We start from the raw sequence: 12,867 nt of genomic DNA, 5'->3' as shown, positions 1-12,867 counted from the left end.
GTCACAAAAGAAAGCCTGCTAGTGTTCTGTTGGCATATCTTTTAATTCCTGAACAATTACCCTGCCATATACATTTATTCTTGAATTTTATATAGTGACACATTAAATTTTGAAACTGAAAGAAAATGACACATGTACATACCTGACTTTAAAATGCACTCTACTGACATGTGTGTGAGTGTGTGGATGTGTGTATGTTCAGTGCATGTAGAAAGTCTGCAAAAAGTGCAAAAGTCTCGTTTATAGCAATTGACTTAATATCATTCTCAAAGACTGAATTTTCCTGCCCTGAAAAGATTTTGAGTAGATCTTTTCTGCATAGAAGATCACCTATATTGAAGACGATCTCTACCCTCGTTATGTTACACTAATGGGAATTCTTAGTCAAGTGTGGACTTCATGTGGCCGCAAGAATATTTTGACCTTCCAATGGTCATAACATTCCCTATTACCTTTCAAACTAATTATAGACTGTCACTCAAGACTGCCCAGTATAGCCCCACACCTTTTTTTTGGATTTACTTTCCATTACTCTACAAATTTCACACTAGCCATACAGAACTACTGGATGTTTTATAAAGCTTGCTTATCATTCTTCATGTCTATGTCTTTGATTATCCTGTTTTCTCCTCTTGAAATGCCCTTCCAAATTCCCCTCATCCCAGGTGAAGTCTCACCCCCAAAATCCATCCCCTGGGTACCCTGACTACATCTTATTTGTGGTAGTAAATCAACACAATTCCTAGTCAGGGGTAGAGATTCAAACTGTGTCGAATGAATGTATTTTCATATACTGTTCAGAAATGCATTTTTTAATCAAGTCTTTTCTGATTCCTTCCCCTACAGAGCATGGCATTGAAGTCCCTCTGTGGTGTCTTTCATGTTCAGTCTGGAATTACAGTTACTCTTGTAGGCCTTCCCTGCCCACATCCCAGACTTCTCCACTTGCCAACTACCTGCTGAAGCTATTAATTCATAGACCTTATATATACATATATATATATACACATATATATGTATGTATGTGTGTGTGTGTGTGTGTATATATATATATATACATATATATATATATATATATATGGCTTTCACTAGCCCAGGCCTTTTAACCCTGTCAAAACCAAGGGCAGATCTTCTGCCCCAGGGAATATGCACCTGACTACCCAGCCCCAGCCACCCAGCCACGAGATAATTTCAGTGTTTCACTGAGCAATATCTGAAAATATTCCAACTATCAGCCAACTATATATATATATATGTTCATGTTTATAAAGAACAATAATAGGCATATCTGAACAACACAGAAAACTTAGAAAAGCACCATCACATTCCTTACCCACATTATTCCTACAATAAGTACAGTCAGTCCTCTGTATCTTCTGGCTCTGCATGCTTGCATGCAACAAACAGTGAGTCAAAAAAAATTTTTTAAACCACATCTGTACTAAACATGTACAGGCTTTTTTATTAACATTATTTCCTAAATGATAGAGTATAACAACTGTTTGCATTATATTAGATATCAAAGTAATCTAGAGATTATTTGGCATATGAGGGAGGATATGTGAAAATACTGTAATATGAAAATACTGTCATTTTATATAAGGGTCTTGAGCATCTGAGTATCTGGGGGATCCTGGAGCAAATCTCCCATCAATACTGAGGGACAATTCTATATAAAAGAGGAAGGACCACAATTTGGTAGAAAATAATCACAGGTAACATTTATGGAGGGCTGGCTTCAAGCGATGCATGTGAAATACATAACCTGCTTAACCCTCATGACACCATAAGAACAGACCTGTTTTTGTTTTCATTTAACAGGAGAAATTTTAGGCCTTCATTGTCTCAGTCAAAGACAAAGGGCACCCAGCTAGAAGGGGCACATGGTGTGTGGGCCAGGTGGGTGTGATTCCAGGGTTTTTTCACATGGTCATTGCCCTGACTGAAGCTTTCAGAGTCCAGCTCAATGTCTCAGAGCTAAGACAGGAAGTCAATTCTTTCCACCATACTCTCCATCTAGCATACTTTCCTACCAGCAGTTATGGTATTATGCAAGGTGGTTAATATTTCTCTTTCTGCGTACAGTGGAGGCAATAATAGTATCTCTCACATGGGGTGCTGGAGGCTGAGTTAACACATGGCGCACATAAGGACAGGTGTGTATTTTATGTACACAGGTGTCTTGCCCCATTCAGTGGAGTTCTGAAGCCAATGGATGATCCACAGAACCTTCTCTTGGGTTTTGCTTGGGCTTTGGGGGGTCTATGTTAGGACCACCTCTAAACATTCCAGAGAATGATTTCATTCTGTACAAAACTGGCCTTCACAACTGGGGGCATCCTAGCCCCAGTATCATCACTTCATGGTCACTCTACCATTTACCCAGCCTCGCCTGTGTGCCAGAGAGCTGACCAGGGCTGAGGCTGACACCTCCTGTTGTGGAAACAGAGGCCTCCTGGTCTCATCCTTCCAGCTCCTTCCAGAACTCACTCTTGGCCCACCGGGAATACACTAGTAACTATACAGATGCTCATTTTGTCCTTATTTCACACATGGTCCTCCAGATGGGACTGACATCCTACACTGTCCCATTTTCCATTTGTGCACACTTAAGCCAACTAAAAGGCCACCACTGGTACCCGTGTGCACAAACCCCCAAACCCTCTTATCAACCCATCTCTCTACTCCCAGTTCTCTGCTTCTCTCTTCTTTTGTCTCCTATTTTTCCATCTCCCCTTTTCCCTCTGAGTCTGTCCATCTCTCTTTCCCTGTCTGTCCGCATCTGAATTTTTTTTCTCTCGACCACTTTCCCACATAGCACGTACATCCATCTCTTTCTTTACCCCACCCTCTCTCCTAAACATAGGAACCACCACCACAACAGTAACAACAACTCCAGCAACAACAGGGCATGCTAACTGGGCTCCCCAGTGAGTTTGTCTCACCGCTACAGGCACAAGCGAATCAAGATGGGTTAGAACGAACATACTTCACACCTGTCAATTAAGCTCAATCACTTGTTGTGTGAAACAAGACCCTGATGCTCAGGGACAGGCTGACCTGGCTGGATTGGGTGAGCCTCAGCTGTCCCTCCAAACTGGGCTCAGGGAACAAATGCTCCTTCTGTTCTCAGTGGATGAGAGCATTCCCTGGAATGTCCGGGAAGCAGCTGTGGGCCCCTCCATAGGGTAGACAGTGGGGACTGTTCTCAGTGAGTTGTTAGAACTATATGTACCGCAGTTGGTCAGCTATTTTTGCAAAATTCCAATTACACAGCAAAAAGACAAACACTGCATAAGAAGGAAGTAGGTGATGTCCTGGCACTGAAATGGCTCCAGTACAGCAGCAGCAAGGAAATGTCTTGAGGCTGGACTGGCCATAATAGGAAAGAAATATTACCCCAAACAAAGGTACCTCTATTAATTTATTACTTTTGACTTATAAAGGTCTGCCAACTGGAGCAGAGCCCATCAGGAATGAACACTGGACATGGCTGCAAAGAAAGTGAGGGAATATTTTTAAGAGTAGGCTGAGATCCAAGGCTTCATCTATCATTTTCTTTACTATTACTTAAGGGCTTACAGCATTGAAAGCATGGTGTTAGACACAGGGGATGTCCCCACAGCCTCACAGAGCTTACCGTTTAGAGGAGAATAAGGACATGTGAAAAAGAAATGATTGTTGTGTACATGTTAGAAGCATGGAAGTCCAGGGAGCTGTGTGCAAAAAACAGACTGGTTAAAGCAGGTGAGCAGGCAGGAAGGCCTCTCAAGAGAAGGAATGGAAGCTGGGATCAGATTCATACATGGGGACTAACAAGCAAAGGGAAGGAAAGAGTGTTCCAGGTAAAAAGGACAGGAAGCACAAAGGCCCAAAGGAGAGAGTTGGTGAGGGGAGAGAAAACAAATGACAAAGGGTCTGATAGGCCCCATTAGGGAATGTGGGCCACAGAGTGTTAGGTACAATGTAAGGGTACAAGGTAATCAGAATTGCATTTCAACAGTATGTCTCTGACTAAGGTGGAAAGAAAAGAATGGAGGCAAGCAGGCGGGTGCTGGAATAAACACGGCTGAGAAGGAAGGAATCAAAAAGCATTTAGGAGCAAATCAATAGGGCTTGATGGTTGATTGTGTGAGGGACTGGTTAAGAGAGGGAATCAGGATGACCCTTTGCTTTCAGTATAAATGATGACGCCATGTCCTCCTGCAAGGACTTGTGGAAGAAGGGCAGAGTGGTCAGGAGGTGACAAGTGGCACTTGAAGCATGTTGAAGATGCTCATGGACATTGTGGCACCCAGATGCCAAGGTGGCCCCATGAACCCTGCCTCTTGGTGTTCACACCCTCGGACAATCCCCTCCCATTGTGTATGGGCAGGACTGTGACTTTGCTCTGATCAACAGAATGTGGCAAAGGTGAGAGGATGTCACTCCTGTAATTGCATTATGTTATATAAGACATTCAGCCAGAGCTGGGTGTGATGGTGCACACCTCTAACCCTGGAGATTTGGGAGGCTAAGGCAGGAGGAGTGCAAGGGCAAGGCCATCCTCAGCAACTTAGTGAAGCCCTAGGCAACTTAGCCAGACCCTATCTCAAAATTAAAAAACAGAAAAGGATAGGGATGTAGCTCAATGGCAAAGTGCCCCTGTGTTTCATCCCCAGTTAAAAAAAATTGAAGAAAAACAATAATAATAAGACACTCAGCCAGGCAAGGTAGCGCATACCAGCAATCACGTCAACTTGGGAGGTTGAGGCAGGATGCCAAGTTCAAAGACAGCAATGTTGTGAGACTCTCAATAATGGCAATACAGCAAGATCCTCAGCAACTTAGCAAGACCCTGCCTCAAAATAAAAAATAAGGGCTGGGGATATAGCTCAGTTGGTAGCATGCTTGCCTCGTAAGCTCAAGGCCCTGGGTTCAATCCCCAGCACTGCAAAAAAAATAAATAAATAAAATAAAATAAAAAATAAAAGGAGTGGGGATGTAACTCAGTAGAAAAGTGCTTCTGAGCTCAATCCCCAGTACCAAAAATAAATAAATAAAATAAAATAAAATAAAAAAAGATTCACTGAGCCAGCTGGAGTGAAGGCTCCCCTGAGGGCTTGATGAAGTGAGCATGCTGGGAAAGCCCGTGTGGCAAGGAACTGAGAGCAGCCTCTACAGCCTGAGGACCTCCTCCAGCAGTAGCCAGCAGAATCCCGGGATCCACAGTCACATGGCCACCAACAACCGTAGCGAACGTGGAAATAGATTCTTTCCCATCTGAGCCTCAGAGAACACAGCCCAACCAAGACCATGACTGCAGCCTGGAAAGACCCTGAGCAGATGATCTGGTTGAGCCAAGCTGGCCCGTGGAGACCATGAGATAATAAATATGTGTTGATTTAAGACACTAAGCCTGTGATAATTTGTTATGAAGCAAGAGAAAAATAATACAGCATCTAATTGGAGATGGCAAACAAGTAACTAGGTATTTGGGTCTGGACCTCAAGACAGAGATCAAGCCTGGGAGATAACACATCTGCCATTATTAGCATATATGTGGGGGCCAAACCAGGGGAGAGAATGCAGTGACCAGGAGAAAATCTAGGACAGAAACCAGAGGACTCACAGAGGGTTCTAGGAAAGAGTGGCCATAGAGGCAGGAGGAAAACAAGGAATGGTTTTGTTTATAAAAGCCAACAGTGACTAGGAATGTGCCACGCACCAGGTGCTGTTTGTTCCAAGTGGATGGCAGATATTAACTCACTTCATTTTTACAACCCCACTATCTAGTAAGTGCTATTATGATAGCATTCTGATATTACAAATTAGGTGACTGAGCACAGAGGCAATAGGTAACTTGACCAAGATCACACATTCAGGAAGGCAGAGTCACTCCGGTGTCTGCTCCAGAGTCCATGTTCTTACCCATTTATGCTATATTGATACTTTCTGTTGCAAGGAACAAAACAATGCTAGCTGATTGGTGTGGCATTGCCACCTGTAAAGCCAGCGACTTGTGAGGCTGAGACAGGAGGATTGCAAGTTCAAGCTCAACCTGGACAACTTAGCTAGATCCAAACTCAAAATAAAAATTACAAAGGGTGAGCAATATAGCTCAGTGGCAGAGTGCCCAGGGTTAAATTCCCAGTACCAAATAAAAGAGAAAGAAAGAAAACAAGGATATAAAAAAACATTTCAATACAAGCTGGTTTAACCATAAAGGGGAATAACTCGTTCACCAAAACAAAATAAAAAGATGAGCAGTGGAACATACAACATATTCTACTCAGCAAGGCCATTATTAAGGTCACCTTTAAAGGTATGTCAAGACCCAACAAGTTGGTGCATCAGAGGCTCAGAAGTGAGTCACTTGCCTACAGCTGGCACCTTCAAATGGATAGATTGTGTAAGACACTCCAGATAAGAAGGATATGGGTAGCTGAATGCAGTTAATCTGGGGAGACTAAAGGTGACTCCCCTCCACCCCCAGCTCAGAACAGGAGCCACCAGCCAAGGCCACGGGTTAAGGATGTTGTTACCATTCAATGAGAGGGATTTTTTCCCTCTCCTGAAGCAGCTTACTTCCTTTCTGTGTGCCAGGGCTGAGCTTGCATTTCCAAAGAAATTTTTTTCTCCTTGAATTCTTTGGACACAACTAGATAAGAGAGCTGTCCCAGTTGTGGGCCCCAATTTAATCACAGAAAAAGCAGAATGGCTCTAGTTCCTTTGATCCTTTTCCAAAAGGTGAGAGAGTTTCTGTGCTTCTGTTTTTTTTTTTTTTCTTTTATGACCTTCTTCTTAGGAACTCACCAAAAGGCTCTTACCCCATTTCATCAGTTCCTTACATGTACATTTCCTTACATGTGATCATCTCAGGAGTGGGGAACGCATTTTATAGTCTGTGGCACCTTAGTAGTAGTAGTTCAATTGGTCCATCATACAATCAATGTCTTTGTTTTGATGAACAACAGAAATTGCCCTTCAAGTGAGTGATTCGGTACAGGTACTTTATTGTTTTCTATGATTTTAACCACAACCCCATTAATCTGATATGACTCCCCCTGTTGCATGGAACTCAAGGGTTAAACAGATGTGGTGACCTGCTAAAAGTCACATGGTGAGTAATAGCGAGAAAGTGCAGTCATGCTGCCTCCTGAAACACTTTAGTCAGAATCACTAACTACATCCATTGAACAATGCTGCCAAGGTTGTGATGTGTACCCCAAAAGTTCATATGTTGGAAATTTGGTGCCCAGTGAAACTGGGCACTGGAGTACTGGAGTGGGATGTTTGGAAGGTGATGTAATCATAAGGGAAGAGCCCTCATGAATAAATGTATTCATTTGCGGATTAATGGATTAATAGGTTATCACAGGAGTGGTTTTATTATAAAAGCCAGCTCTCTTTAGTGTACTCTGTCAGGTCATGCCATGCCCTCTGCCATATTAACGTGCAGCAAGAAGGCTCTCACCAGGTGCCAGTGCCATGCTCTTAAACTTCCCAACCTCCAGAATAGTGAACTTAATGAACCTCCATTATTTATATCTTACCTAGTTTATAGCATTCAATTACAGCAACAGAAAGCAGACTAGGGGAGATGAAAAAAGGGAAGGAAATGAACAAAGTACATAGGAGACTTGTAGCTTAAACTATTTCAACATACTGTGTAGACATATAATGACAGCCAAATACAGAGAAATTTCAAAACTAGCAGTGGGAAGAAGCAACCATAGAATTGTTATCTCACTAGAATCTCAGGCTCCTTATCTGTAAATATGGTCACAATAGCAACAGTGGCTACCATTGACTGAGGAATCACCCATTACAGAAACTGTGCCAAGCATTTTGCAACACTGTCTTATTTCATTCTCACCATAGCCCCCCAAAAATAGATATCATGGTCCTCCTTAGAAACTGTTGCTTAGAGTGTTCAAGTAACTCACCCAAGATGACAGATATGGCAAGTATGGGAACTGGGATTCAGCTCTTCCTGTCTGCTCAAAGAAGCACTCAATCCTTTTCCCATTCAGCACATCCATCAAGGGAGGCGACTGGACCAGAGGACTTCAGATGTCCTGTCTCTATGAAGAAATAGTCCCGCTTTTACAAATAAGTATACAGTGTTCCATGCTTGATGACCTTGACCTATGATGAGGTGCTTAAAAGTGATTCGGCTTTAAAGGATTCCCAAAAGTTAAACATAGAATGACCACATGATCCAGCAATTCCATTGTTAAGAATACACTCAAAGAATTAGTAGCTAGGGACTTAAACAGATACTTGTATATAAATATTCATCGCAGCATTACACACGACAAGATGGAAACAATGCAAATGTCTGTCAACAGATGAACAGATAAACAAAATGTGACATAGTTATACAATGGAGTATTATTCAGCCTACAAAAGGACGGAAATTTTTGAAATGTGCTACAAAACAGATGAACCTTGAAGACATCGTGCTAAATGAGAAAAAGGACAAATATTTATGATTCCATTTAGATGAGATATCTAGTCTAGGCAAATTCATATATACAGAAAGCTGAACAGAGTCCTTTTGGAGTGAGGGACAAGAGAGAATGGAGAGTTCTGGTTTAATGGAGAGAGTTTCTGTTTGGGACGATGAAAAAGTTCTGGAGAGGGTGGTAATGGTTGTGAATGTACTTAATGCCACCGAACAGTGCACTTAAAGATGGTTCAAATGGCAATTTTTATGTCATGGATATTTTTACCACAATTTTTTTAATCTCCAAGAAAAAAAGGGATTTGAAGTTAAGTATGCTATCCCAAATGAAGAAAGGAAAAAAGTTGAGACCTCAGTTAGGGTAGATGTGAGAAATCAGGTTCCAGGAAGATGTGCTGGAGAAGCAGGTGAGGGCATGAGGAAGAAAGACCAAACTTTGGGAAAAGGGAAGACACGGAAAAGGCAGAGGACATAAGTTCTGCTAGGCAATCTCGGGCACAAACCCAGAGCATCTCAGAGCAGATGGCAAGTTCAGTCTTGACAGCAAGAAATGGCCAAGGGATTCCACGTCCTTGAGAAATAAACCATCTCTCAGGACTCAGGGGATTTACTTTCTTAAACACACGTGCACACACACACACACACACACACACACACACACACACACACACACACCACATACACTAGCCCTTCCACATATCAAACAATACCATATCCTTCCTCAACCCCAAATAAACATCTGTGTGTCCTAATTTTAATTGCCGTAAGGAAACAATTGACTAATGAAGTCACTCGTTGGCCTTCAGGTGACATTGGTGCAGAGTCCAAATCCAGAGTGCTGTGCTGCTCATGATAAATGCGGGCTGACGGGCAGTTCCTGCATGGCAGGCGGTACTTCCCAGGCGGACTCTGAGGGGCACTTTCCCCAGCAGTCAGGCGGAGGTAGAACAGTGGGAAGTCGCGAAGGACCAACTCATGCCACACCTGCCTCCTGTTGAAACCAGCAGCACCCTGATCAGAGGCTTTCATACTGTTTTTACACAGAAAGGAATAAAGTACTATGCTCAGAAGAATCAGGAAGGACTCTAGTAGTCAACCGTCTCAACTCTTGTTTGTGTGGGTGTTGTGGGCGGAGATGAGACAGGAGATGAGATGGTGCATGTCTCATCTGGGTATCGTGGAGGCTGTGGAAGAGTCTGCACTGGTTTCAAGATTGATCAGAAAAACAAACAAAGGAAAGTATTCTCTGAAAAAGCAGCAAAAGTCCCAACTCAGGATCAGAGGACGATCTCATTTAATTACTCTAGTCTGTTTCCGTCTGCCTGCGAAAACCTAAGAACAAATGCCACCTCAGGCAGGATGGGTTTTACCTGCCCAGTGTAGGCAGTGGGGGTTGGTGGTTAGGCCTGGGCAGCCTTCAATCCCCCTGTAGCTCCACTTCTTACTCCAAATGAAGATGTTCCTAAGGACAACATCTATGTAATACCTCCACTAATTTTGCACTTAAAATGTTTTGCACTTCAAATTTATAAGGGTGACCTAGCACAGAATGATAAAATTCATGAAATAGGAACAAATTTGGGATTGAGGATAGAGTTCAATGGTAGAGCATTTGCCCAGCATTAGGGAAGCTCTGGTTCCATCCCCAGCAACACACACATCATCATTATCATTATCATCCTCATTATCATAATCAACTCTAATTCTATTACCTTGACAAAAATACTTTAGATTTATTTATTTATTTCTTTATTTATTTTGTGTGTGTGATGCTGGTGATTGAACCCAGGGCCTTGTACACGCGAGGCAAGCACTCTACCAGCTGAGCTATATCCCCTAGTTTTATAAGTTTTAATCTTGCAAGATAAGCAATGCATCGCTGGTTCTGGAAAGTATTGAAATGCTTTAACTACTTTTCTCTGAAAATTAATACATTTGATTTTTTTCATACTTTCTAAACTCCAAGATCTCTTTGCATGTGGTAATGACTCTGGGTGAGTGCTAACGGCTTAATTCTGTCCCCCACTCCAATTTTTATGTTATGCTCAAACTCAAGTACCTCAAAATGTGAACTGTATTTAAAGATATGGTCTTTAAAAGAAGTGTTTTAGTTAATGCTATGGAACCACTGGAGTGGGCCCTCATGATGTTCTTATAAGAAGTAAAGATTGGGGACACAGACACAGAGGGAGGATTGCCATGTGAAAGACACAAAAAGACAATAATCTGCAAGCTAAGGAGAGAAGCCTCAGAAAACCAAATGTGGTGACGCCATGATCTTGGACTTCCAGCCTCTAGAACTGTGAGAAAAATCAAGTCCTGACGTTTAAGTGATCCAAAATGTGTTACTTTATTATTGCAGTTCTAATAAACTAATACAATGATTGTCTTTCTTGGTAAACTATAGTAAACTATACCAATCAAACTTAACAATCATTGACAACAAAAGTGTATTAGAGACCCAGGAAAACACACACACACACACACACACACACACACACACACACACAAATGCACTTACCCACACACATTCCTTTAATGGGTATAAACTTATTATAAGTGTACACACTTATAAGTGTGTTTTGCAACATTTTTTTTTATCCTTTAACAGAACTAGGGTCTTGCAAAGTAACCACATCCTCTGCCTTCAGCTGCTTCTCCCTTCCTGCCAACCAATGACAGTCACTTAGATGCTGCAAGAGTGAGTCCAGGACACACAGTTAAGTAGAATTGCTGCCTCCAACCCATCCTGCCTCTTGAATTCTTCCTGAGAAGATCTGGCTGACAGTTATCCACTTTTCCAAAACAGAAGAAAAACACCCATCCCACCCTCTGCACATCCCAAAGCTTCTTTACAGAGGTTCTAAGCGGGAAGCATTTGCCAGGAATCTGACTCATTACAGTGCCATCACCACAAACACTCCAGCGATTCCCAGCCATGGCCACGGCAGCCTCATTCACCTGTGGTAAGGAGGACAGTTGCATTATTGTTTGCTTTTGAATTTAAAGCTCCAGCTACCCCTTTCAGACCTGGGTGTAGACTGACAGCTGCTCAGAGACTCAAATATGTCCTGATTAATGTTGCTTTAAACAACAAACAATAGAGGGGGAATCAGGCAGTCTTACTTTAGGGGAATAGGTCAAGGCCCCTCAGTTGTGAGCTGGTACAACCAAGAATGACCAAGAGTTGAAAAGATAAATAGTTCACCTTTTCTCCACTCCGGCAGCATTCTAAAGAGAAAGTAGAGGCTGATAGGAGAGTGACTGGTGCAAGACCAAACTGAAAACAGCTAGACCCCAGCACCCAGGATAACCTCCAAGGGTAGAAAGCACCAATAAGCACCAGCCCAAGAGCATGCTAAATGCACCTTCCTTGTGCTGAACAGGAAGGGGCATGAAACAGGATTTCTGTTCTACCAACCAGCAACAGCGCCTGGAGCAATTGCTGAAAGGCATCGCAACTTTAATGAATATCAGCAACCACTGTGGTTACCACCTCGTTTCAGCTTTTGCCTCAGCCAGGCAGTTGAACCTCTTTCTCGTGGGGAACTCTCCCATGACCACGGTCACCTCCTCTCATCAAAAATCCTCCTCTCATTAGCACTTCCTTTGCACAGTCATTGAGGCCACAAGAGTGTAAGAGAGTGATACCCCACCTGGTCCAGCCCATCGATGCTCCCTTCAGCCTCTCCAGGAGTGAGACTTCCCAGGGGCTCCCCTCCAGACCAGGGTTCCCTGAAGGAAATGTGTAACAGGAAAAACAGTCGCCACAGTCATCAGAGGAAGGTCCACCTTCTACCATTCAAAGATTTCAATATCCACATGTTTAGAAGGTGTCAATGAGAAAAGTTAGGTGGTCTGCCTCAGCATGGGCCTTTCCACATATGTTTTCCCACTAATTCCTCACAAATTTGAGAAATATTAGTACCCCCCTTCAACAGATGCTTCCTTTAGGCCTTTGCTCAGGAGCAACTCCTCTGGGAAGTCTTCCCTGACTGCAGTCTAAAGTATCAACATACCACTCTCCAGCATGCAATTTTCCTTACTTCTCTTATCTTCTGTCTCCCAGATTGAAATACATAATATTTATAATTAGCCAGTCATCCTGCAGTATTCTCAGAGAATTGGTCTAGGAAAACCTGAGGATATCAAAATCTGAGGATCTTATATAAGTCCCTTATATAAAATGATACAGTATTGGCATATAATCTACACGCATCCTCCCAAAATATGTTAAATTAGATTTTTTATAATATCTAATACAGTGTAAATGTCATGTAAATAGTTCTTATACAGTATTGTTTAGGGAAAAATAACAAGAAAAAAGTCTGTACATCTTTAGTACAGAGAATTTTTTTTTTTTTTTTTTTTTTTTTTTTTTTTGGTACTGGGGATTGAACCCAGGGGTGTTTTACCAC

At 42.4% G+C, this 12,867-nt stretch overlaps 1 long non-coding RNA gene across 4 annotated transcripts in view; it reads right to left on the bottom strand.

The window, feature by feature from the left end:
* Positions 1–12,512, bottom strand: part of LOC306671033 — a 92,733-nt gene extending 80,221 nt beyond the window's left edge. For 2 of the 4 annotated variants that reach the window (XR_013766562.1, XR_013766563.1), the window contains exon 1: positions 7,929–8,484. This is a non-coding gene — a long non-coding RNA (uncharacterized lncRNA). Of the gene's footprint in view, positions 1–7,928; positions 8,485–12,105 lie in introns of those variants that run through there. The other 2 variants (XR_013766561.1, XR_013766564.1) reach the window with 2 other exon arrangements.
* Positions 12,513–12,867: the final 355 nt, after the last annotated feature.

Source organism: Sciurus vulgaris (genome assembly GCF_902686455.1).
Source record: "Sciurus vulgaris genome assembly, chromosome: 1".
Classification (NCBI taxonomy): domain Eukaryota; kingdom Metazoa; phylum Chordata; class Mammalia; order Rodentia; family Sciuridae; genus Sciurus; species Sciurus vulgaris.
This window is presented reverse-complemented; position numbering and strand designations above follow the sequence as displayed.